At 46.8% G+C, this 23,762-nt stretch overlaps 1 long non-coding RNA gene across 1 annotated transcript in view; it reads right to left on the reverse strand.

Annotated features, from left to right (window-relative positions):
- Positions 1–795: 795 nt before the first annotated feature.
- The window catches only part of LOC125927391 (uncharacterized), a 293,134-nt gene continuing 270,167 nt past the window's right edge, over positions 796–23,762 (reverse strand). The window contains exon 3 of the long non-coding RNA XR_007459327.1: positions 796–878. This is a non-coding gene — a long non-coding RNA (uncharacterized LOC125927391). The remainder of the gene's footprint in view (positions 879–23,762) is intronic.

A 23,762-nucleotide genomic window follows, 5' to 3' on the forward strand; every position in this document is an offset into this window, starting at 1 on the left:
TCAAGAGTCGGACACTTAACTGACTGAGCCAACCAGGCGCCCCAATTATTATTTTAAGTGGAGCATGCAACTCTGATCTCAGGGTCGTGAGTTCAAGCCCCACGTTGGGCGTAGAGCTTACTCAAGCCCTTTACTTTAAAACTGGTTTCTCCTTCACTTTGGAGTTTCTCAGCTGCAGCACTATTTACATTTGGGACCAGATAATTGGTGCGTGTGCATGTGTGTGTGATTTTGCGTGTGTCTGTGCACTGTAGGATGCTCAGCAGCATCCCTGGCTTTTACCCACAAGGTGCCAATAGCATCCCCCACCCGGTGGTGACAATCAGAAGATATCTGTAGACATTGCCAAATGACCCTTGGGGGCAAAATCACCCCCAGTTGAGAATCACTGCTCTTCTCCCTTTTGCCTCCTCCAGGCGATGCCATCAGCCTGACCATGCTGGCTCCCAGGGCCTTCCGTGCACAGGCAGGAGAAGCAGGGCCCTGGGGGTCATAGCAAGGGAGGAAATACAAAGAAGCATGCCCAGTTCCTGACCTCAGGAAATCTGTTGCCCCAAAGTGCTTTTCAATTCGTCCTTAGAACTTAGACCAAAGAGAGACAAGAGAAATGGCTCTTCAGCTAGGGCTGTCAGATTTGGCAACCAGAATAGCAAGGAATGCGTGTTTTAGTATAAGTGTGTCCCATGTCATATTTGGGATATACTTACACTAAAAAAAAAAAAATTACTGGTTATTCATCTGGAATTTGAATTTACCTGGGGATCCTGTATCTTATTTGGCAATACTCACTTCAGGTGGTGGTGATCACATAAGGAAAAAAGCCAGAGCGATGTTCTCATGGTGCAGAAATATTCCATTTTCTTGGAGCAGGATTTGACCTGTAATTGAAAACAAAAAAGGCAGATCTCCCCTTAATCCCACTGAAGCGCTCTCAGAATTCAGGCGGGACTGGAAGACCAGAGGACGTCTGCACGGTTGTCTAGATCTCTCTCCGTCTGAAAAAGTAGCCGCTGCTCCCCGCTGGTGGTCCTATTTGCACACCCACCTTGGAGAATCTTGCCCTGGAACCGGCTACGGAGAGGAAACACGGGACTGTGGGTGGGCGAGTCTCTGCCAGGCTTTATCTGGAAGGGGGAGATGTGGCCACTTCATAAACCCACCCGTAAGAGGCACTTTTCCTGCTGGAGCCAGAGGAGTGGGGGCGGAGGGGGGGGGGGATCTTCACTGGCCTTTTCCTCTGCCATCAATCTTTTTCCTCTTTGAAGGAGAGGCACCATTACTCATGGCCCGGCAGAGTGAACTGAAGGGAAGACGGCCAGGGGAAGAAGAGGGCACCTAACTGGCAGGTGAACGCCTCTGGGAATCCGGGGGAGGGGGGAGCAGAGAGGGACAGTCCCGGAAGGGAAGTTCATCAAGGCCGGGCCCCAGAGAAAGCTCAAAGCTGACCATGAGTCAAGCTGAGCAAATCTGGCTCTCAGAGTTTCAGGGGAGCCTCCATGTGGGGAGGAGGGAACAGGAAGACGCAGGTGCTTAGGCAGATCCTTCAGGGCCATTGAAACCTCCCTGTCTGTGTCTGTGCGGAAGGACGGTGCTGTGGCCACAGCTGGGGTCCGGGACCACAGTTCAATCTTAACCTGCCTGACTCACCTTCCCATACACATCTCTGTCTCTTCATTTGTCAAGTGAAGGGCCTGATCCCAAATGATTTTTATAATCTCTCTGATTGTCAAATTCTGCTCTGCTTTTCTTTCCATTTCCCGCTACAAGCTTGGGGTGTTCTGTTATTTACTTCCTTTCGTGAAAATCTGAAGCTCTGAGAAACTGTAGGGAACCCTTGGACCCTAAGATTTCCTTTGAAGATGCTGCAAAGGAATACTGTGTCCAACAAGAGAACACAGTCCCTGGAGGATTAGCAGTCAGCACCCCTAAGTGGTGAGCGGGGCGGGGGGCACCCCTCAATAACAGTGTAACCCGAGGGAAGCAGGTCACTTCTGACACTCAGTGATACCCACCTGTAAAATGGAGGAGTAATGCCTACAGTTTATGGGGACAACAAATGAGACAGCTGCTAGGGAAGCGTTGTTAAAAATAGAAAAGCTGTACGCATGTTATATCTAATAATACACACGTGTGGCGCGCACACACACACACACACACAGGGCAGCGTGACTCCAGCGGTCTCTAGCCGTTAAGAGTAGAAACAGAATAAGAGCGTGTCTGGGAAGGGAGGGGGCCAGGTCTTTGGGAAGCTGCTGCCAGTCTGTCTTTCCTTCAGGACAACAGCTAAATTCCAGAGCCTCATCAGACGGGCCCTCCATGTCTTAGTAAAACTAAACTGGCAAGCGTGACCTCCCCTTGGCGGTTCACCTTATTGAAGCTGTCTGGTAGGTGAGACATTTATTAACATGGAAGGACTGCCTACCACGAGGGCCCCACTGCGGAGGGCTCAGCGGAATGAATTCCTTCCCCAGATGCAATAAGTCTCTGCTTCAATATGGAATTTGATCAAGTCCTCCTTGCCGAAGGGCCTTGACTGAAGGAAAGCTGTGTTTTTGACATGGGAATAGTCAATCCATGGGGCTATAGAGCTGTAAATGTGAACTCCAGTCCTGGGAGGCACGCGGTTCCATAATTCTGGACAGGCCACTTCAAACTCAGTTTCCCGTCTGGGAACTGGATTAAAACTGTCCACAGTAAGAATGGAGATGGGAAGGGAGAGCACTAAAAATTTCACTGAGTCAATCCGTTCGAATGTTGGATGGGTCACAGATCAGTCTCTCTACTGGAGACCCAGGGCACACACCCATAGTTAAGATGAAATATTCGGGAAAAATCGCAGAACCAGCTTAAGCAGTACTGCGAATGTGTTAGCTATCTATTGCTGTGTAACAAGCGATCCTAAAATTTAGCAGCTTCAGACAACAAACACTTACTATCTCAGAGTTTCTATGCGTCAGGAATCTGGGCTCAGCTCAGCTGGGTGCCCCAACTCTCACAGAGTGGATTCATCTCCAGCCTTGACCCAGGGAGTGGGGGAGGATATCAGCTTCTAAGGTCACTCGCATAGCCACTGGTTGGAGGGTTTCAGGTCCACAATAACTGTTAGCCTGAAGCCTCCTTCAGTTCCTTGTTGTGTGGGCTTCTCTGGAACATGGCTCACAACCTAGTTATTGGTTTCCCTTACAATGAGGGAGGGCAAATGTGATGGTTAAGTGGATACGTCAACCTGGCTGTACCATGGCGCCCAGATATTTGGTCAAATATTTAATCTGGACGTTTCTCTGAATGTGTACATTGGGTGAGATTAACATTTAAATGGGTGGATTTTGAGTCAAGCAGATTACGTCTGTAGTATGGGTGGGCCTCATCCAATTATGTGAAGGCCCTAACAGAGCAAAGACTGACCTGCCCACAGAAAGAAAATGTTCTGCTAGCAGATGGGCTTTAGACTTGAACTCTTCCCTGAGGCTTCAGCCTGTTGGCTTCCTCCATCAGATTTTGGACTCATTGAACCTTTGCAATTGCATGAACCAATTCTTTAAAATCAATCAATCAATCAATCAGTCAATCATCTACCTATCAATCAGCTATCCATCTGTCCTGTTATTTGTTTCTCTAGCAAACCCTGATTAATACAGAGAGAATGAGAGAGCAAGCAAGGTGGAAATCCCAGACTTTTTGTAGCCCAATCTTGAAAGTGAAACCCCATCCCCTTTTCCCCCCAATTTTTTTATTGTGGCAAAATACACATAACATAAAATGTACCGCTTAAACTGTCTCTCAATCTACAGCTCAGTAGTATTAAATCCCTTTATAATGTAGTGTCACATCACCACCATCCATCTCCAGAACTTCTCCATCTTCCCCATCTGAAAGTCCCCGTCCATTAAACAATAAACTCCTTTCCACACTCCCCTGACACACCCCCCCACCACTCCTAGCAACCACCACTCTATTTCCATCTCTGTTTGACTACTTTAGCTACCCCATGTGACTGGAAAACAGTCCTTTCGTGGCTGGCTGCTTTCACTTAGCGTTATGCCCTCAAGGTTCATCCGTGTTGTAGCAGGTGTCAGAATTTCCTTCCTTTGTTAAGGCTGATAATATTCCTTTGTTTGGATAGACCACGTTTTGCTTATCCACGCATCTGTGGCACCCATCAGCTTTTGCTGTATTCTACTGGTTAGAGGTGAGTGGCTGGGTCCAGCCCACCCTCAAGGGGAGGGGCTTACGAAGGGTGTGCATGCCAGGTGACAGGGATCACTGGTAGCCATTCTCAAAGCTGCCCACCCCAGCAGGTGTCAGGGGACAAACTAACACTCTTATGAAGCTTATTAGCTCTATGATCTTGGGGCAAATGATTTGACCTCCTCAAGCCTCATTTTCTCATCTGCTATAGGGAGGGAGGGAGGGAGGGAGGGAGGGAAACAAAAAACCTCTTACAGTGACTCTATTGTGCTGTCGTGGTCATAAGGAGTGAAGATGCCATTGTAGCAGGGGGACCCTGTGTTAGTTTCATCCCTCAAACACAGCTAGATTGACGTCAGATCCTTTTGAACACCTAGGAGATCGATCTGAGGATTAAGAGGACAATCTGCAAAATGTGAGGCCGTCATGGTCAGGATGTACTGCATAGAGTAGGGGTTAGCAAACTATGGCCCATGAGCCAAATGGCCCACCACTTGATTTTGTCAATAAAGTTTTATTGAAACATAGCTACGTTCATTCACTTAACATATTGTCTATGGCAGCTTTCTCACTACAATGGCGGAGTTGTGCAACTGCGACAGAGACCACATGGTAACTACCTGGCACTTTACAAAAAAAAAGTGGCCTACAGGCAGTGGTCCTTAAACTTTGGCGGATATCAGAATCCCCAGGGAACTTTATAAAAACGCAAAGGCCCGGGCCCTTTCTTACTTCCACAAGCCCAGGCCTCTGAGTCTTTACTGGACCTCTGAGTGAGCCTACATACTAGTCACTACACGGACTGATGAGGGAGACCAGGAGAAACACCACCCACAGTTGCCTATCGGCAGACACTGGGCTAAAGTTCTGAATGATGACCTCTCATCTCTGTCTCTCTCTCTCTCTCTCTCTCTCTATGACAGTCTTCTGCCCCATGGAGCTACCGATTCAAACAGGCTTATCTCCCCAAATGGAGATGTCACACGAATCATTTCAGCTCCTCATGAAACCATGGCACGATGCCGTCCCACACGGTTCCCTGAATCACAGCCTCTGCGTAGGCAGAGGCCTCATCGCTGGCTGCAGTCATGCACTGGGGCGCAACGTGGTCAACGTGCAAGAGCTGGCTGTGTTCTTGCACAGGATGCGTAAAGCCCACACCTTTGTTCTTACCTCTATCTCCTCTGTGGTGTTTTGTTCATGGGAATAGCCCTGACACATGTCCAATGCAAAGGTTGTTACTCTGGTTTGGGGGCTCTCAGCCATGACCATGCATCATTAGAACCCCTATGGAGTTTCAAAGAACTAACCAATAATCTGATGCTTGGGCCACACTCTTGGGGAATTCTCATCTGGCAGGTCTGGGGTGGCAGGTAGGCAGCTGATTGTAATAATGCAGTCACCTGGCCTGGGAATCGTTGTTCTAGACTCTAGAATCTAGAGCAGTGATTTCCAAACATTACCATGCATCAGACTCCCCTGGAGGGCTTGTTAAAACACAGATGGCTGGGCCCCACCCTAGAGTTTCTGGGAGTTCTGGGGTGGGACCCACGAATTTGCCTTTCTAGCAAGTTCCCAGGTGTTGTTGCTGAGGCTGCTCTGGGGACAAGACTGTGAGAACCACTATTTTAGGACATCATGAAGTCTGACGGTGGAAGGGACTTGAACGGATGGAGCACGGGCTGCATTGAGGGCATTTGGGTCCTGTGGTAAAGCCACTGGCAAGTCAGTCCCTCCAGGTCTCTGCTTTGTTGTGTGTGGATACCAAGTCCAGTGGGGGCCCGACGAGGTGACATAATATCTGCTGATCTCCAGATAATTCCCCGCGGAAGGCACCGGGAAAAGATCAAGGATGATGAACAAAGGATAGGCGAAACAAAGCCCAGGAAAACAAAGCATTTCAAAATTGAAATTCCTCAAAGCTTCTTTAAAACCCACCACCAGTGGGAACCTGAAAGTGTAATTACATAACCCATGAATATAATTAGGCGCTTCCCTTCTGTCCCCACCCACTTCTCTCAGGCTTTGGGTATGGGAGAAGGAGGAGGGGGTCCTGAGAGCCTCCAGACTCACAACATAACACCCTACATTCCCCTGCTCTTATAAACTTCCTCAAAAAACAGTACTTGGATCTGGCTGGAGCCAAACCCCAGAGCTTCTTGTCCATCAATTAATATTTATTGGGCCTTCACAATGAGCTAAGCAGGCTTATAAAAGACAACAGTTCCTGCAGACTGTTATTAAGCCGAAAAAGAACAAGCACCTCGCCTTCCTTTTCACAAGGTGTTGGCAGCTGGGTGGTTGTGTCTGGGTCAAAATGAACATTCAACCACTCAGCCCACAAGAATTTACTGAGTACTCGCTATGTTGCAGACACTGTTCTAGGCACTGGAGGTGTGGCCGTGAGCAAAACAGACAGAAACCCCTGCTCCAAGTAGCGGGTAGACGAGACAGAGTCTCTAAGAAGCTTGGGGACAGAGGCTGGTGTCCGATCTCTACACACGTGGCACCCCAGTCCTGCCACTGGGTCAGCCGGTCTGCCAGGAAACCGCTCATTTAAAGAAAAATCCAAAACTGTTTATTTTATGGGCTCTTTTCCAAAACATAGACATCTATGATCTCAAGGCCCTATGGGGTCTGACTTTAGACACATTTTCTTCATGAATGAATCAGATGCTCATTGGATCTCCAAATCTCTTGCCCAAATAAAATATTCATTCTAAAGCCATTTGGAGCCCAAACACCAGAAACCCTCTGGAGCATCATCTCCTCAGCAGCTCGGTTCCTCAGAATCTGTGTGCCCGTTGACAGGCTGCCTCGACCCTCGCCGGAAGCTGTGGCTGTTCCAGGTCAATGGTGGCTCGTTGACCCCTTCCCAAAAGGCACTTGTAGTTTTACAGTGTGTTGTGCCCTTCTTAGAAGGTGGTTGGGTACCAGAGAGCCCGTATCTCAGCCTGGCTGGTGGCTCCCAATCAGGATCCTGTGAATAGAAGCTTCCCAGAGACAGGTACCATTTGCTCTGTCCAGTGTGGCAAACTTAGCATCTAGCAGTTTTCCTGGAGCCCAACAGGCGAGTGTCAGAAAGGAGGAGCAAATAAACGAATCAGAAGCACTTTGTGGACCTCTGTAGTCCCACGAGGCTTGTGCCAGGAAACTTCTCCACCCTCATGTTTGTCATATCGACCTCACGGAGGACATTCGCTGAGCCCGTGGCGCATGGAGGTGAGACATGAGGCCAGGGGTGTAATTGGAGACCCACAGAATGGGAACAACAGCCACTGGAAGATCTAGATAATTGTTCCACGGGGGGCGGGGGGGGGGGGGGGAACGGGGGGCAATGGCTTATGAGCTGGAGAGAAAGCAAGAGCTAGCCTCATATATTTTTCTCCTGCAACCCCACTCCTCACTCGACATCAGGTATAAAGGGGGCATCTGGGTGAAGTTTGAAAGAGATGCATTTGAACTTATTACCTTTGGAGGCAATTAAGCTGGGATGAATGGGGATTGAGCCCCATATTTGGAGATGAGGAGGCAGAAGGAACAAAACATCGAAGCAGCTCAGTATTGTTGCAGGGTGACACAAGAATGTGTGAAGGGATGCATAGTGGGTCAGCATAAGCCCACTAGCACAGGTGGGAAATGTCACAGAGCCAACCTAGTGTACGTGCTGTAGGGGAGGAGGAATCAGAAAACCAGCCAAGTCTGTAAGAAAAGACCCACTTGGGATAAGCAATCACCATGTGCTTGTTCTCACTGGGTGGAACATGTTTTGCTTTCTTTGTCTTATCCCTTGAGATCTTGACACTTGCAATTATCTCTCCCTGGAATGGCAAGACTTATCTTTCCAGAAAACTCCTCTTCATCCTTCAAAACTTAGTTTTCATTTCATCTCTCACCCCCAAAATGACTGCTTTTCCCAGGGATTACCATGGTACCCTCGACTTCCACCCTCGTTGCATGTATGATTCAACGCTATGTTTGAACATGTTACGTGTCTATCTACCTTGCTGGACCGTGAGTTCCCGGAGGCCAGGATCCTATCCTACTCACCTTCGTTCTCTCCAGTATCTGGCATGAAGTAGTCCTCAATGCACGTTTCTCGTATTGAAAAATAAATAAATAAATAAATAAATAAATAAAATAAAAGGAAAAGTGACTACTATAGGCCTTGTCAAATTTGAACATCCGATGGGGACATGTCTATATGGGGGAAACCGAATTGTTGTGGACAGTTGAAAAATGCTCCCTGAGTGAGACCTTCCAGGTTGTGGGCAGTGGGGACGAACACCTGTCAACGCCGGGCCAGAGCTACCCCATCATTCCGGAGGCCCTCTCAGGAAGCAGGGAGGCTCACAGGCGATTGGAGACTTGTTTATATCAAATAAGCACTTGTTGGAATATTCAAAAATCAGCAAGTTCCAACTTGAACTCTCCAGAGAAGTCATGGCCATTTACCCTCCATTTGGTTCAAGAGTTTGAGCAGCTCGACGAGGATTCAGTCTGGCCCCTTGATGGGAGATCCATTGGAACGGCTCGAGCCCCAGTGTCAGTGGGACCTCGGGGACGTTGTGAAGACAAACTACCCCTCGTCCCACTGCTGGGTGTCTCTGTGTTGCTACCTGAGAGAGTAATAAGCAAAATGAAATAACTGTGGTATTTACCGCTGTTAATTAACAGCAAGGTGTTCATGAGTAATGTTGTGGTATTAAGGGTGTGGTGCAGCTTTTCGTTACTGACTCCTTCCTTCGCAGGGTTATAAACTCCAGAAGAGATGTTCCCTCTTGGCTGAAACTTGGCAGCTGGCCTGAGGTTCTTCCCTGTGGCTGGTGCTGGACCTGCCCGCTCATCAGCCTGTTGAGATCTGCCTCCGTTTCCACAGCAGTCACTGCTAGGGCCATGAGCTTCTGGAAAACTTGCCATTGGAAGCCACTCATGCTCTCCCACCAGCATACAAAGCTCCTAAAGCAAAGATTTAAATAATGGGACTGACATGCTCTAGAAATGGCCAAGTCCATGGGAAGTCACCCAAAAAAGCCACCAGGAAGTAGCATGTGAGGGCATAAGGCTGTTTTTGTCCGGCAGGTAGGTGCAGAAGTGTTAAGTCAAGAACACATCTGTTATTCTCAGGACCCAATACTCAACAGCTCTAGCAAAGTCCTCTGAGCATTGCCTCAGATGAGAGGATATATTAGGGAATGAGCTGGGGGTAGTGTTGTCTTCTATTTGGATGAAGTTTATAAGTTATAACATGCTCTGGCTTCACATTCCCTGAGCAATGTTCACATCCCGCTAGGTTTTGCACTTTATGTTTTCCATCGCCTTTTCACAAACAATACTTCATTTTCATGTTCTTCCATCCCACAACCCTCTGAAATGGGCAACGGTGGGGCGGGGGGTGGGTGGGATTGTTACTCTGGTTTCACAGATAAAGAAATCGAGTTTTGGAAAATTCAAATGACTTTCCCAGATTCACATGACATGTCCACATTCAAACTCAAAGCTTCTGATGCCAAGGCCAGTGCTCAGACTTTCCACCCTAGCTTGTTCTAGAAAACTAAGAGTCACCACTGGTCCCACTTCTTGCAAAGCTCACTGGCAAACGGGTTGATGGTAATGGATTATGAATTTCCCTCTGGGAAGGGAGAGTTGCTCAATGAGCTGCATTTCTCTTTCGCTTAAGCCTAAGAGAAACTTGGTGCAGCTTGGCTTGGATTGCCAATGGTTAGGGACCCAGAATGAGAGGTCCTTCTGAATTCTATCACCCAGAATACCAAGTCAGAGAAGGAGAACCCAGGGCAGATGCTCTGGAGACCATCACCAGACCCCCACACCCCAATCAAACAATAGCTATACTAAATGTAACCTCCTTAGCCCCCAAGTCCTTAAAAAGCAATAGCATGGTAAAAGGAACCAACAAATTAGTAACCCATTACCTACAGATTTTAATTAGTAATGAAAACTAGACCCAACACGAACTCCTCTCTAGAAAGTCTTTCTGTTCCAACCACCTGGCAGGGATATTCCCTCCTATCTGGGAATGCTTTCAAGAAGTTGGCAACAGCCAGCTCAACCTGTCCCATCCTCTAAGATGAAGGAAAGAAACCCTTGGATGAGCCACGGAAGCCCAGCCAACGACTCCAGCAGAGCTCAGAGACCCATGGAAAAGTGACAGGGCTTGGTTGCAGTTGCAAATCTTAGCAGATCGCGGCTAAACCATACAGAAACAAAAGAAAAAAAAAAAAAAAAAAAAAAAAAAAAAAGGAAAGAAAGGAAAAGAAAGATGCCTCATTTTCACACTTGGAGATCTAAAGGCTACTCTTGGTCATCCACCCGAACAAAGTTTAACTAACACAGTGTACATAAAAAGGTGCTTATGTTTAATTTTGAGATGAGCTAAAAATGCTTTATATTGCAATTGCTTCTCTACCTCCTTGGAGTTGCTTTGGCTCCCATTTACATTATTGGGCATCATTTGATCGTGTATTAGCTGTGCAATGGGAAAAAAAGAGGTGATGAGTGGGGCGCATGGACTGGATACGAAGGATGGAGCATGGAAATTGCGTACATGAAGAACCTGCTCGGTACATGGGTCTTGGCTCTTTCTCACAGGGGTTTTCCTTTCTGAGCAAGGAGGGGAAGGAGCCATCCCAGAATTAGTTTTAATGCCTCCCTACATTCAGGGAATTGTCTCAGCCGCTGCTGATCTTCTGGTCCCTCCACAACTGCTGCTACCCTGAGGTGATGTGGCTGGTGATCCACAGAGATGAGGGTTGGTGCCCCCCAGCCCCCTAAGAGTTGGAACAACCCACAAGGTAAGGGGAAGCAGACATCCCTCCTTGCCCTGGGACCCTCTGCCTCTCTAGTCTTCCCCAATCCACCTGCTTGAATGTGCACATTTTTTCACTGAGGGGTTAGGAACATCTCAATATTGGGGACTTCAACTTCCTTATCTCCTTGTACCTTACCAAGGTGAAGAGGCATCACAGAACTCAGGAAAGTAGAGTTCCCATGTGGAGATACCCCTTCTCCTGTCCGTCCCTTTCCTCAGGCCCCGTATCCTCCCATGAGCTCCTCCAGAACGTACCCCACACTCTTTCCTCAAGAAATCTACCCTTCCCTCATTTCTTACTTAGATGTAGCAAAGTGAGCATTCTATTAGATGCTAATGAAGGATCTCATCTATGTGTGTTTGGAAACTCAAGGAAATGAGTCCCAAGAGTTGGGTAGGTGGTGGGAGTTCAAGTTCACATTACACCTTCTTCAGCAGGAAGCTGCTGCTGATATACTCACAAGTTACCTAAGAAGCAAGCCCTCCTCACCAAAGCCAGCAGCGCTGTATTTTTCTCAGAGATGCCCCCGTCTGGTCTTATATGAGGAAAACACATCCCTCCTCAGAGCGTGGTTAGATTTTTTTTCCTTTTGAAAATGATAATCCTGGAATTAATATATTACAATATGTTGGATTCCAGAGATTTACTTATATAAGAGTATACTAGGAGTGGATGAACTTACCCATCAGGGCTGGATGGTGACAGTTATAATTAGGTAGTGCTGGTGACCTAATCTTTCCTCAGTTTACCTCACTGCAAACTGGTAATTGAGAGGTTGTTTACAGGGTCTTTTTCCCAGGAACAAAGCTTGCCTTGAGTTCCTCCTCATGACGACGTGAAATATAAGTAAGGGGAATAACTAAAAGAGTTCTGGAAACTTCCCCTATTGTGTGATATATGTTACATACCTAAAAAATAACAGCAAGCAAGAGATGAAGGTTTTAACAGGGGAGGTCAGCTACTCACATAACCTGATGGAAAAATTGGCCATTTCTGTGGAAGAAGAATGTTCTTCTTGACTGAGCATGTGGATGTGGGAGGGATGTATATTAAAAAAAGTAGTCGCTCAGGAGCACATGGGTGGCTCAGTCGATTAAGCGTCTGACTTTGGCTCAGGTCATGATCTCGCGGTGCATGAGTTCGAGCCCCACGTTGGACTCTGTGCTGACAGCTGGGAGCCTGGAGCCTGCCTTAGATTCTATGTCTCCCTCTCTCTGCCCCTTCCCTGCTCGTGCTCTATCTCTAGCTCTCAAAAACAAAATAAACATTAAAAAAAAAAAAAAAGCTGCTCAATTAGCCAACCAGATCATTCACATAAACGCTATGATCAGTGAGTGACATATCATCGTCACATCTGAAAACAGACATGAATAGATGACACAACATGACCCAAACAAATCAAAATCGATCGGTCTTTTTCAATCAACCACAACAGAATATAGCTAACGGGGAAAGCCCATGGGGACTTGATGCTTCCCCCAGAGGAACTCCCCCCCACCCTCAAAGGTGATGCATTCCAGAAGAGTAACTATCCTTTAAATCATGTGACGTATGTACTATTTCAAAACGCTTCATATCTCTAAATTTTAACTTCACAGACTTCGTGAGGACATTGGAATCTCTAGGTTTCAAGTGGTAAAATGGATGGTAAGGGTAAATGAGGCTTCATGGCCACCTGTCTAATGGACGGTGTGTCCAGGATTGTAATCCTGTCAGTGAAGCCTGAGTTCTTCCTCTCCTCTCCTCCAGGAACATAAGGTTCTGTTTAGCTCATGCCGCCTTGGCCATTCCTTTTCCAAGAAAAGGAAGTGTGCTCCCCAAACCATATGAAGGCAAATAACAATCTGGAACTGCCTTGGCCTCTTGGCCTCAAAGCCCCCCCGTGGGCGTTGACAGGCACGTCAGAATGAAAGAGAAAGAGAGGGTGCCCATCTCCCCCTCTTAGCTCTGGGGTGCAGGTTTTTCAGCCCCTGCTATACCAGGGAACAGGATTAGACAGGCCGGCTGGGCATCAGATTTCAGATTCTTAACTTCTTTTCTCTTTTCTCCTCAGCACGTTGGCTTGAGAACTGACACCAGAACAGGAAGGGGTGAAATGGTAGGGGCAACACGAAGGACTAGAGGGGGACAGATAACTCAGAGAGCTGGAGGGAGGGAGACTCAGAAAGTGTGAAGATAAACACCTCACAGGGACATATGCAGCTAAGTGAACAGTACGGTGGTCATGGCCATGTCAGGGTTAGACCCTGGGCACATCTGAAGCCTTAGGAAGGGGGGAGTGGGTGGCAGACTCAGATGGAAACCACACATGAGAAAAGTAAGAGAGAAGTAAGTCTTATCAAAGGGGGGAGAATCCACACTGACTGTTGGCGTTCAAGCGTTCCAGTCCTTGATGGAAAATAGACAGACTTACTGATTAATGACTTGTGTAATGAAGCGCCAATGGCTAAAAACAAATACAAATTTAAAAACTATCTTGAGCTCTGTAGCAGGGGAGAGCAGAAGGAAGGTTCCAGGAAAGGTGCCTCATCGATAGTGAGGCTGATTAAAAGCAAGACCAAATGATTCCGGAGTACATTCGAAGAGGGAACTCTGACTCCATTTTTTATCTGGATAAAAGGCTGAAATGTCCTCAGATGGCCCTTTGGAATTCTGGCTGGCCGCTGTGTGCAGGGGACAGCCTCCCCGCAGGCACTGAATCCTACAGTAAGATGATGTTAAAAGCTGAATTGTCAAGTTCCATTTCCTCAGTGTAATGAGGAAGAAGGGTGCAAAATTTGGAGTCGGAAACTTGGGTTTAGTTCCAGAATCCGTCTCTCCCTCTCTGTGTGATCTTGGGCAAAGTCACTCAAACTCTCTGAGCCCCGCTTCTCCACTGTGTGTGACATAAGTGATAATGCTCAACACACAGTATTGTCGTTAAGTATCATCTTCTAGAATATGAGTAAAAGTATTCAATGCCAGAAGAGACTTTATAAGTGTTGATATTCTTTCGCTCAGAACATCCAGACTCAAGAGGTGAAATAATGTTCAAATGGCTAGTTTAAAAAATGGCTGGTTAATATAATAGCTAAGAACATAACTTGGGTCTCTTAGCTAATGCTTCTTGCTGGTTGAGAGCTAGTGATTTGGGAGTGTCTTATAAATGTTATAATATGGTAATTCATTGAGGCTTTCCTTTTTTGCCATCTGGATTGAGCCACGAACAAACCCCAACTCAATTGCCAAGGCATTCGTTTCCTTGTCATGGATCCTAAGAGTGGAGAAAAGGAGCACTTCCTCCAGAGACCAATATGGCAGCTTCTCCGTGGCTGTGGGAGCTCTCCATTCACCTCGACGGTGAGGAGGCAGCAATAGGTAGCATGGAGAAGTCATCCCAGCATGGTCACAGAAAGCCTATCAAGGTCAGAACAGAAATCTTCAAGGGGCACGGACAGCCACTGTGCGGCCAAGAGGTTGGTACCATCTTAGGAAAGAAAATGGGACCGGTCACATGCACGGGATCTCTCCTCCTGCCTCCTCCTCTCTCCTCACGAGACTGCCTTGTGTCGCCCAGAATGCCAGCTAAGCCATAAATCCACCCATTGGGTGAGCCCCAGCAACCTGCCCAACCCTGCTGGGAAACAACACATCCGGCTGTTGACGGCACTCATGACTGCCTGGCTGAGAAGTGGTATTTTAAATAAAGAGAGAAAAAAAAAACGCCCTATTATTTTACTCTGGTAATTGACAACAAGTTTCTCATGAGTAATTTTATAGCACTCAGGGTGTGCCGGGGTTTGATTTAACTTCTCTTTACAGGAGCCTCAAACTTGCAGTACAAACACTATTTTGAATGGAATGAAACATGCTTCAAAAATCTGTATGGCCATTGTCAAGACTTCAGTTGAAATATCCTGATCCTAAGGCCCACTAAAAACTTATTTTATTGCTGCTTCTTTCAAATTCCACTTCTGGGAAGAGAAAACATCTGAAATTGGGATCCCCAAAGATCTTAACTAATAAAAAAACCCTCTAGTTGTATATACATGTATACTACAACTGTAGTATACAAAATATATGTATTTTTTCTTACAATTCTATTCTATAGAATATAGAATTCTATACAATTCTATTCTATATTCTAGCAACTAGTGAGTGATTCCCAAAGTGGAATATGCATAAAATTAGTTCCTCGAAATATTCTTTAAAAATGGGTAAGGGTGATCCTTGCAATCAAATGTAATTGGGAAAGGCTGCCTATTCAATAGTGGGTCTAGCAATTCACGATATACATTAGTGTGATCAAGGCTCTGAGATGTCCTGCAGGAAGAGAGCCTTGCTCACCGCTGTTTCGAACACAGAATCCCCCAAAGTAAGTAGAGCGCAGCATTTCCCTACAAGAAATTACATACACACACAAACACATACCGCCACTTGTTAACGTCCCAGTGCTATTTGATCCCACAGGGTGAGAAGTTTGAGGAACAGATTTTGAGAAACCCAGAGCTAAAAGAGAAGGAAGGAGGTACACTCAGGGATCAGGAGTAAACCATATCCTACTTGATTTTGGTGTTTGTACCCCAATACCTCGTTATTCATTCAACAAACACTTATTGGGTATCCAATATGGATAATGGTCAGGGGACATGCAAAGATAAATCAGATGTGAAGAAACAAGTAACACAACACTGTTGAAAGACAATGTGCTGGATAGGTTCAAAAGATCTAGTTCTACCTCCTTTCTAGCTGGTGGAGGAAACTGGGACTGAGAGAAATGACATGATTAGTCTCTGGACGTAGAATACCTAGACACTTCTACGTTGAAGCCCCTTCCCTTAGAACATACACATGACTGGAATAAACATTTAGCCTCCAGGAGGGAAAATGGCTCTAGGTACAAGTGCCACGTGTTAAAGGCATCTGCAAATGCCCTCAACATGAGGGTCTCTAACCACGTAAGTTTTAGGGAAGGGGCAGAAATTAAGATGATGTCTTTCCAGGAAAGACATCAAAGAGGAAATTTAATGAGCCAGATGTCCTGCATTGAGGAGGAAGTTGGACACTCAAACCTGGTCTCTGCATTGAGAGGAAACAAGCCTGTGGCAGCCACATTCAAGGCCACTGGGTACCTTCTAGGACTCTGGACGGCCATGGGAGTGTCCTAGCGTTTATGAGAGACGCTGTCGGTCTTTGCTTTCGTGTGCTGGGCATCCGGTGAACCCACTATGCCCTCATAATAAGAGCACTTCGTGGGTTTGGTTTTTGTTTTCTTTACTGCTTTTTGTGATGAGTACTAAGCATAGAGTGTTAGTTCAGTAACATGATCTTTCTCCTTTGCAGCCCTCAGAGAGCTCATTCATTCTTAGAGCTTTGATTATGTACCTGTGTGCAGCTGGTTCCCATGTTTGTAAGTCAAGTTCTCCCCATCTACCCAAGTCTCCTGTTGGGTATTTTCATTAGTCTCCAAACTTTCCTGTGAATCTTTACACATCCAGGTTATCTTCCCTCAAACCCTCCTCTCCTCCCAGTATGCCTAATTCCCATCAATGCAAGCATTTTCCATGATTCCGTATCTCCCTCATTTCTATTTTCCCAGGCACTCGGTTTTGAAAGCACAGAACTTTTTCCTGTGTCCTCTCCATATCCCACAGGCAGTAAGTAACTAAAATGTGTCCATTCTTCTTCAAGATGTCTCATGGATCTATCCCTTCCTTCCCTTTCTATTTGCTATGGACCTAGAAGAGGTCTTGCCCCCTGTGGTTGGACCACCAGTCTTATAGCTCCAGACCACCATTCACTCCCTGCTCCAAACCACCCATCCTCAGTGTTCATCTAGTGCCCCAGCTGGGACACTAGAGTTTATGGACTGTATTGAAACAGGAGCACTCAGGATGCTATATATGTAATAAGTTCCCCCAGGTAATCCTGGTGTTCTGCCATGATTAAAAACCATTTGCATCCAGTGGGCATTCGAACAGTGGTAATCTCTGCGGTCACAGTATCTCCGGGGACACATTCTCAATCTCATCAGCCACAAGTAGCCCCCTTCTGTTCCCTGTTTACCATGCGCCATAAAGTTGCTCAGCACTCGATGCCAATGCCATTACATAGCTACCGGGATACCCTTTTCATAGATGAGAAATCTTCTGCCGTCAACACCTAAAATCCTTATTAAATGGGTAGTGATGGGAGTGACCTCACATCTCTCTCCCATCAGCAGGAAGGACATGTTACATCTGAGCCCTTTAAAATCTCAATTTGCATATGCCTTGCCACCTTTACCTATCGGAGTATCAGTGGAAATAATCAAGTAATTGGGGGAAGACACACGCCTCTGTCAGACACAGTTGGAGGTAGCAAGTGTAGAAAACATGGAAAGGACTGGAACAGAAGAGAAACTGTCTATTTTGGACCCAGATGCTGCCCATTCAGTGCACTGGGACCCACCGTTACAATCAGCCTCAAAGCCCACCGAACGGTTTGGCCTCGTTCTGCATTTTGAAGAAAAGTGTTAGAGACTCTCCCCTGACCCAGGCTGTTGCAGCAGGGCCTTGTTCAGACGTTCAGACTCTACCCTCCGCAGACTAGAGGTTTCAGACTCCTCCCCAGCCCACTCCCCTTACGGCTGTCCATTCTGAGAGCCCTGCTGAGCCCTCTCTCTGCACCTGCCTCCACGCCAGCCGGCCCCCAAAATGGCAAAATCAGCCGAGGGGGCGGTGAGATTACCGCAAATGAGGTAACGATAATCCCAGGCAAGGACCTTTTATCCAGGAAAAGTCTCCATCTAGCCGTCATCACGGCTCTGCACAATCTCCTCTTAATAAGTCCAAGGCCGGAATGTTGCAGAGATTAAGCCTGTTGAGGAATGTGACGCTTTGTAGTCCTGACATGGAGTGCTCGGAGCCGGGGAAGGAGGGACAGGTGGAGGGCGGTGGAGAGCGGAAAGGAAAAGAGGAGAGGAAAGCAAGACAAAGGACAACGTAGTCTGCAATCTTTCTGCTAAAAGCCTTTGTTCTGCCGGGACGTTATTTGGTGATCCAGACAAGGCATAATAATGTCCTGTATCTGCTTGGTTTATTATGTGTGTGTGTCATGGGTGTACATGCATATTATGGACTCTAAAATATATAGACTGTGTGCCAGGAAGAGGGGAGAGAATGCAAAGACTTCTGACTCAGTGAGAGTTTGCTTTCTCTTGGGCAAGCCAGCCTTCGGGCATCCTAACTGTGATCATCTCCAGCCAAGCAGTGATTTTGAGAAGAGGCCATTTCATAAAGTAGACATAAATAAATAAATAAATAAATAAATATGGCTATGTAAATTCTTGCTCCCCTAGAGCCTGGACAAAGAACAAGCCAAAAGATTTTCCTTGCTGTCTAGGGTCACATCTATTTTCTGGGAGTGCAGTGAGGGAGGGAGAGGGGTGCTGAGAAATTGACCAGCCTATTACTGAAGAGTAACAGAATGCATATTCACTTCCTGTTTGCAGCATACTGGCTTCTGTGGATGTTTTCTGAAACGTGTTCTCGATTAATAAAAAATTCACGGAGGGTCTTCCACAGTAGAATTAAAAAAAAAAAAAAGCTGTGGGGTTAAACAAACCTGGATTCAAATCTAGCCTCTGCTCCTTGGGAGCTGTGTGATCTCCTGTGATCCCCTTTGTTCCTCTGTTAAACTCACCTGCAAAACGGAATCACGATTCCTACCTTGGAAGTTTGGTCGCATGGACACCCAACACTGCACGTGGACTTATCATTTATCATTTACCAGTGAGCAACTTGGGGGGGGGGTGGTATTACTCCGAAGAGGTAGGTTGCTGAAGGAGATCGGCGTTCTCTGACTGCCTTTGCTGCGAGGCCGTCTTAGCCCCCTGCGGTGTCCACGAGAGGAAGACAATCAGTTATAGCCAATCAAGCTTCCGCAGAGCCTTGGAAAATGTCCTGTCTTAGCAATCCAGTTCTCTTAAAAGGGGGAACTGGCATAGAAGTTAGTTCATTTGTACTTCCCTAGGGAAAATGGGAGACGCGTCCGAAGCATCTTCAGGACCATTTGTTGTCTCTGGATGAGCTCGCTGTTGCAGGACATAGTTCAGATCCCTTGACTCACACACATCCAAGTCTGTGCTCTCTCACTGACCATCTCAGTTGCTTCCAATCACCGTAAGCTGGATCTCCGGGGCCATTCATCCATGCATTCACACATTCACTCACTTTGCAGCTGTTTGCTTGTTTAAAAATACTATGGGGAGTTAGGATATGTGCAGGGAAACAACAGAAGGGCACACTGGCCCCAGGGATGGTGCCTTGAGAGCAATAACAGACAATTTTGACAAGTCTTAAAGTCTCATTCTGTACATTCCTTATTGCCTTCAGCTGTTCAGACATCCATGGAAATCATCAAAGACAGGAGAAGACAGGAAGAAGTGAAATGCACATTTTTCTTAAGCAGCATTGGAGGCACTAAGAGGATAAAAAAAAAAAAAGCAAAGGATCAAAAACAAAGGAAACTTCCTGTTTAAAATAGGCATTGCCTTCGAGACACATTTCATCTAGTTGAGAAAACGGTGCATGTGTGCATGAAGAGGTAATAACTGAAGGTGACAGTTCACGAAAAGTCAAAGCACTATTCTTTCAACTTTTCTGAGGGTAATAAATAAATATATAAGTTACCAGCTGACTATATTCCTTTTCACAGGAGTGTCTTAAATGGTAGTTGTATTATTAGAAAGAGCTGAAAGCAGGAGTGGCTGAAATGGAAATGGAACTCTGAAATGGACAGGACGTTCTCTGCAAAAGAAAAAGGATCTGAGTTGAACCTTTCGGGAAAATATAGTAAATCTCATGATTATTGATGAGACCAGTCACCTTCATTTCTCAGCTGCATAGGTGATGCCAGACCTGTATTATGTGCTTCCTCAAAACTGCCCCCACGGGATTCTCATACTGAGAACCAACATGAGTTTTGTCATCCTATTTGACAGAGGTGAAAACTGAGGCTCAGGGCCACTGAGTGAGTTCAAGGTCTCACAGCGAGGGAAGCGGGTAAAATCAGGATTTGAACCCGGTTCTGTGTGACTCTGGGGTCAATGCTCACCCTCCCTAGTCAGAGTGTTTTCCCTGCCAGGCAGGACTTAGAGAAGCAGGAGAGCGTGTCAGGCAAGGGAGACCGTTATGCAGCACAGCATGGTTCCCCAAATATCATCTTGTGAACAAATGAAGGATTGACTCTAGCCAGGATTACCGGCTGTTCCCAACAGCCTTTCCCACCTTCTTGCTTTAGTAATAAAGCCCTGAGTCTTAACCAGGCATGCACATGCCCTGTCATAGTGAAGCATACATTTCCCAGCCTCCTCTGGGCCTGGATGTGATCATGTGACTAAGTTCTGACCAATAAGATTTAAGTGGAAGCCATCTATACAACTTCCAAAAATGTCCTTAAATGGAATGTCTGTGTTCCCTCTTCACCTTTCCTACTTCTTTCTGGGTGGACTGTGGATTTGACAGCAGGATGTGAAATGCCTAATCCGGATCCAGGGTGACCTTGGGAATGGAGGTCACACGAAGCAGAGCAACAAGATAGAAGGAGCCTGGGTCTTTGGGCACTTGGTGAAGTACAACTATCATTCCTGTCCTGGGCTTTGAAAAGAGGGAGAAATGAGCTTCTATGTAGTTTAAGTCACTGTTATTTTAGGCTACAGTGTTATTGGCAATTGAACTTAATCCTAATTAGAACACAGTCTAAATTGATTTGACCTGAGTTTCTGTACGTGATCGGTGGGAGAGCGGGTTAGGAAAGAATGGAGATTGTGGAGAATTTCTCGAATCAAGTTAAGGCACATGTTACTGATCTTGTAGGCTCTCTGGGCAGACAAGTATAATACGTGCGGCATTTCCAGAAGAATAAACACTCTCGCTGTGTTTTGTAGAGTGTCCCAGTCTGGAGAGCCAATGGAAGAGGTGTGGACACTTGGGAAAATCACTCCCATAAGCCAGGCGTGAGGTGGTCAGAGCCTCACCACGGGGAGAGGATGGAGAGGTCAGGAACTGAAGCTGTAGGATTCAGATACTAAGTTGATATTGAAGATCAGAATGCAGGGTAGTCAAAGGTGACAGAGATTTTTCTTTGAGGTGTCTCAATCCGTTGGCCAAAACAGAGAAGTCAGAAAGTGAATGAAAATTCAAAGAGAGATGGGGACCTCTGTTTTGGAATTCTGAAACTGGAGATCGTGGCAACATGTCTAGCAAAAGACAGATGGGGGGGGGGTCCATGCCTACAGCTCATTAGAAGAAAAGTTTAAAAATACAAGTATGGACAATGGTTAGCATAAAGGATGGAGCAGAAGTTGTGGTATTAGATGAGTTTGTCAAGTAATGTGATTTAAGAATCGGTCCAGATTCATAAATATGAGGAGGAAGAAAGAGGCAGTAGAGGGTGGTAGGGGAGGGGGGAAGTGGTCAGTAGAGAAAGAGAGAGAGGGAAGAAGTGAATTGGTAGGATAGATTGTCTGAGAGCCTTAGGCAAGAGCTTCCATCAACAGTGGAATGTGCCAGAAAATAAGACTAAGTGAAAAAAGGTCATTGAACTTGACAACGAAGAGGTAGGTCATTGTTGACTTTGAGTGACAGTGTCACTAGAGGACTGAGAATGGAAGCCTAGGGGAAGGGAGGTACAGTTGAGAAACTTGGGTATGAATTGAGAAAAGAAAAAAAGGAGCTAGAAAGCCCAGGAGGACGGTGGTGTCCAAGTCTTTCTTGGGATGGTGGAGGGGCCCTATATGGAATATTTAGCAGTGTGTAAATGGGCAGGAGCCACCCCTCAAAGCCTTTGTATCTTTGTGTGTCCAATGAAAGTGTTCATATCTACCACGTGGGATTGTGGTGAAGATAAATTAGCGTGTGTGAAAATACACAACGCAGAGCACGGCACGTAGTAGTTCCCCATCAAACATCCACTTATTCCTCAATGCCTTCTGATGATCTCTCCCTTTTCATCATGTAGTTTTAGGCCTAGGGAATCACCCCTCACGTGACTGTCCCTGTGCTTGTGGAGGTCAGAAGAAAGCTCACTGCAAACCCACGCCAACCATCTAAGGCAACAGTCCAATTGCACCTGTTGCCTGGATCCCACGTGGTCTCAGATTTTCCAGCAGTTCTGGGGGTCCTGTGAGGCAGGGAGAGACCCCTCGAAAGCGGTGACTCAAACAGTTTCTGTAGATCTCCAGTGCCCATGAGGCTACAGTGGCCGTCCCGGACAGTAGCCAGGCCATGTGCTAAGCCCAGACAGCCTTAATTTCACTTAATTCATGAAGCTGGCAAAATTATTTTCTCCGTTTCACTTGTGGGAAACAGGAGGCTCAGAAGAGTTTCACAAGTTGTCATTTGTTGCAGGGGATCACGTGAGGAGAAAGAGGGTTCTGAGCTCAGTTCGTGTCTGAAACCCATGAGCTCTGCCATCACTCTATGGGCCTCTTCCTGCTGAGGTGTCTGGGGGCCTGGAGCCTTCCCTAGGGCTCTCTCTGCTTCCGTGAACACTTGCCCAGGAGGAGAGAAGGCTGAAGGCAGCCCTGACCCAGACATGAGGTGGGACAGTCACAGGGCGACAGTGATACGAGCCTCGCTATGTTCAAGGGCAGCCCAGATGAAGGATGAGCCTGTTCCCAAACGGGGAGGGGCAGAGAGGAGGTCAGTGGCCCAAGTGACAGAGACTGAGCCCAGCCTTGTCACCTCATTTATCCAGAGGCAAATTTGGACCAGACCCACGGGCCACAGCTTGAACTTCCAAACAGTCTGGCAAATCCTGACAAATTTTGTGCCTTCCCCAAGGCCCCCTCAGCCACCAAAGAGCCGCTACATCATGGACGCAGAGACAGCTCTGGCCTCCACACACTGTAGCAATTGTGGTGGCGGCTGGGCCCCCAAGTGACCCCACCCAACCCAGACACCTCGAAACAGCTATTCTCCCAAGCAGGCCTGAGACTGTTACCTCTAAATGAAGTAAGCGAAAAGATGAAAGACCAAGGTGATCATTTCAGTCCGGCTTATGCATAATTATGCATTCATCAGTCAGAGCTTTAATTACCCGGAGATAAAGGTACCATTAGCGTTTGGGGGAAAACTGGCTCCGGCAAAGCGCATTTCTTTTGTCTCCCAGCCAGTGACAGCTAACTGTTATCCTTGGAAGGGCTTAGCAGGGAGACTCCAACCTAAACCATAAAAGACCCTCAGTGGCGATGCCACTGAGTTAGGCACAGCCTTTGTGGGAGATGTGGCTGAGCTGGGGAGCCCGGAAGAGCTTCCCGCCAAGGACACGCTTCCCTGCACGCCGGAGAACGGAGAAGCGTCAGGCACACAGCAGTGGAGACTCGGAGGGCAGGGGGAAGGAAACTTTGGCGCCTTCCTTAAAGCTGTACCTTGCCATTCCCTGGCATGAAATGCAGAACTCCACATCCCACCCAAGATCTTCCGAATGAGACTCTGAATTCTCACGTCATGCCCCTGGTGTTATAGACGCACGTTCAAGTGTGAGACACATTGCTTTAGAGGTCCACATACACCAGGACAACATCCCAGCTTCTCATATGAAAAACAAGAAGGCAGGGTTTGCTCCTTCCTCCTGTTTATCTGTGTACATTAAAGAGGAAAACTGGAGGCAGAAATGTGTGTGTGTGTGTGTGTGTGTGTGTGTGTGCGCACGCGCGTGTGTGTCTAGGGAGTATTTTTCTTTTCTATTTTTTTTTAACATCTGGCAGGAGAAATAGATTTT

This window comes from Panthera uncia, chromosome E1, assembly GCF_023721935.1.
Source record: "Panthera uncia isolate 11264 chromosome E1, Puncia_PCG_1.0, whole genome shotgun sequence".
Taxonomy (NCBI): Eukaryota; Metazoa; Chordata; class Mammalia; order Carnivora; family Felidae; genus Panthera; species Panthera uncia.